Here is a 3,786-nt window from a genome sequence, read left to right as displayed (position 1 = left end):
GGGTGGGATAGGGAGGGTGGGAGGGAGGCTCAAGAGGGAGGGGATATGGGGATATATGTATACATATAGCTGATTCACTTTGTTGTACAGCAGAAACTAACACAACATTATAAAGCAATTATACTCCAATAAAGATTAAAAGAATATATCTTTAAAAAAAAATATGGGACACATATACAATGGAAGGTTACTCAGCCATTAAAAAGAATGAAATAATGCCATTTGCAGTAGCATGGATGGACCTAGAAAGAAGTACATCAGACAGAGACAGATATCATATGATATCACTTATATGTGGAATCTTCAAAATGATACGAATGAATTTATTTACAAAACAGAAACAGACTCATAGACTTAGAAAACAAACTTATGGTTACCAAAGGGAAACGGTGAGTGGGAGGAATAAATTAGGAGTTTGGGATTAACATAGACACACTACTATATATAAAATAGATAATCAACAAGAATCTACTGCATAGCACAGGGAACTTTACTCAAAATTCCATAATAGCCTATATGGGAAAGGAATTTGAAAAAGAATGGATATATGTATACATATAACTGAACCAATTTGCTGTACACCTGAACATAACACAACATTATAAAACAACTATATTCCAGCATAAAATAAAAATTAAATTTAAAAAGTCCCAACACTCTAAATAAAATGAAATAAAAATTGGATGTGTAAAATTTGAGTTTGGTACTGGTAGGCTTTTGAGCTTACAGTCCAAGCCTGCTGTGAATAAGTAAATATAGGGGCCATCTTTAGCTTATTTACATAACAGTTGTGACAATCCTTTTTCTGATATAGACTTTATTTCCTGGTCAATATCAATGGCACACCTCTTCAGGGGAATTCTTCCAGCATCTGGCCACACACACTAGTGTAATGTGGCCAGAAAAACAGCAAGCCCTCTAAGTTTTACACTTGATCATGAGTTTTTTCCATTATATCAGATAAGGGATTATACTTAAACTCTAAGTTCATAAATCTTCCAAACAATAACTCAAAGGGAGAAATATCATGCCTGCCAGAGGAAGTTGACCTTATTTTTAATAAAACCAAAGGTGAAGCTCTGGGCCATTGTAAGCTGATGGCTTGATATTATTTAGTCAAAGAATTCTTTATAGTTCATTTGTTCTTCTCGTCCAGAAGACTGAGTATGATAAAGAGTATAGCAAATTATTGGTTTAGTGTTTACAGAGCTCCTACAAAACCATAGAAATGAAATGACTTTCCCTATCCGACTCCAGATATTCAGAAATTCCAAAGGTTGGGATGTTATAATTCAGTAAGTCCTTGAAACACTGAGCATCTGCTTTAGCTGCTAGGAACACTTCTGGCAATCCAGACATCATACACAACATTACTGATCAATCTCTTCTACCTTCTGAAGGTGAAAGCTCTATGCTATCAACGGAATGTGTTCTCCCAAAATTCCTATGTTGAAACCTAATCACCAATGTGATGGTATTTGGAAGAGGGTCTTTAGGAGATAAATAGGGCATGAGGGTGGAGACATCATGAATGAAATTAGTGTCCTTATAAAAGAGACCCCATAGAGCTCTCTTGCCCCTTATGCCACGTGAGGACACAGCAAGAGGAAAGCCGTTTATGAAAAAAGAAGTGGACCATCACCTGACATTGAATCTGCCAGCACCTTGATCTTGGACTTCTCAGACTCCAGACCCATGAGAAATAAGTTTATGTTGTTTATAAGCCACCCAGTCTGTGCAGTATTCTGTTATAGCAGCCCAAATGGATTAGGACACTCTATAAAGTCTATTTGCCACCAGATCCCAGGTAACAATGTCCTCAGTAGACTTCTTTGCCTTACCTTAAGTGTTTCCTGTAAATAATTTTTCTGGCAAGCAGCGCACCTTTGTATTATTTCTTGAATTATTTGACCCTTATTCCAAATGTGGTACGATTCCAAGGTTTTCAGTATATTCCTTTTGTTTGAATAAGGTTGCTGGTGTCATGAAAAAGCCATCCAAGCATATAATAAGTGAGATACACAAATTCTCCTATAGTGTAATTCCCATATTCCTATGATATTCTTCATAGCTCTCCTTGGTTTCCAATTTTCTAAATCTTGTGGAGTTGTGTATTTCTGAAATTGTAAATAAGAGTTCTTGGATAGAAGTAATGGGGCTTCAATTTTCCCAGTCAAGACCTAAGTAGCCCTTTCTGTGGCTTGGTGTGCAAATTAATTTCCTTTAGATATGTCATCTTGTTGTCTGTTATGAGTTCTACAATGAATTTCAGAAATCTGTTGGAGAAGCGGGGGTGACTAATAAATCAGCAATTACGTTTCTAGGGTGATATTTCAGTTACTACTGCTATGAGAAAGTTCCCTCTATTCCTCCACATTTGTTCCATAGCATGACAGATACCAAATGCATATTTACTATCAGTATAGATATTCACCTTAAGATTGGTGGCTAATTTAAAAGTTTGTATAAGAGCTAGGAGTTCCGGTGAAAGTTCACAGCGCAGCGGCGGGTCTGGCTGGCGGCGGCGGCGGGCGGGAGGCGAGTGCCCCGTGTGCGTTTGTGGAGACAGAGGCGCGCTCGACTCTCGAGGCCTCCGTCACCCGCTCAGCTCCCTGCCCTAGGCGAGGAGGGCAGCTTGTGGGGTTGAGTGGCCCGAGCTGAGGGTGCGGAGAGCTCAGGGCGGCGACGGCAACGGCGTTGATATCGGTGGTAACAACTGCCTCAGCAAGCCGGGAAGATGAAAGGGCGGATCGAGCTGGGAGATGTGACACCACACAATATTAAACAGTTGAAGAGATTAAACCAGGTCATCTTTCCAGTCAGCTACAATGACAAGTTCTATAAGGATGTGCTGGAGGTTGGCGAGCTAGCAAAATTTGCCTATTTCAATGATATTGCAGCAGGAGCAGTATGTTGTAGGGTGAATCATTCACAGAATCAGAAGAGACTTTACATCATGACACTAGGGTGTCTGGCACCATACCGAAGGCTAGGAATAGGAACTAAAATGTTAAATCATGTCTTAAACATCTGTGAAAAAGTTGGCACTTTTGACAACATCTATCTGCATGTCCAGATCAGCAATGAGTCTGCAATTGACTTCTACAGAAAGTTTGGCTTTGAGATTATTGAGACAAATAAGAATTACTATAAGAGGATAGAGCCCGCAGATGCAGAAAAACCTCAAAGTCCCTTCTGGCCAGAACACACATGTGCAAAAGACAGACAACTGAACAAATTACAGATGAACTTTCTTGCACTTGCTTGAAGCCAAATAAAAGAGATGCCCATTGATTCCCCACCCCCCTCTTTCTTTTAAAGCTTTCCCCCTTCCTTGTTCTTGTTTTTCCTCCTTTCAAAACTTCCCTCGCTTTCCTCTAAAGGTTTTAAACTTTTAAGGACATATTAATCATGTTTGGATTGTTTTAGTTTTCTTACTTGACTGTAGGAAGGAGAAGGTATAAATAGATCTGTCTAGTTTCACAGATAAAATATATGGTCCCAAAAACTTGTGTCAATTTCATTTTTTTTTAATGTCCTGCTTTCACATTGAAGGGCAGAGCCTACAAAATACTGTATAATTCAAAGGAAAAAAAGAAGCAGCAGCAATATCTTGTTCTCTAACTCATAGACAAGTTTAGTGTGTTTGTGGTACTTTGGGTTTTTCAAGATTTTGTGGGATACCAATCCCTATACATTGCCTTCACTCCACCTTTTGTCCTTCTGAGTATTATCTCAGAGGTTGGACCATTGTTATCCTTGTAAGAAATACTAAGCTTATTTTGT

General features: G+C 38.9%; 1 pseudogene; it reads left to right on the top strand.

Annotated features, from left to right (window-relative positions):
* Nucleotides 1-2,737: 2,737 nt before the first annotated feature.
* Nucleotides 2,738-3,233, top strand: LOC132357685 (N-alpha-acetyltransferase 50-like; annotated as a pseudogene).
* The last annotated feature ends 553 nt before the right edge of the window (nucleotides 3,234-3,786 follow it).

This window comes from Balaenoptera ricei, chromosome X, assembly GCF_028023285.1.
Source record: "Balaenoptera ricei isolate mBalRic1 chromosome X, mBalRic1.hap2, whole genome shotgun sequence".
Classification (NCBI taxonomy): Eukaryota; Metazoa; Chordata; class Mammalia; order Artiodactyla; family Balaenopteridae; genus Balaenoptera; species Balaenoptera ricei.
This window is presented reverse-complemented; position numbering and strand designations above follow the sequence as displayed.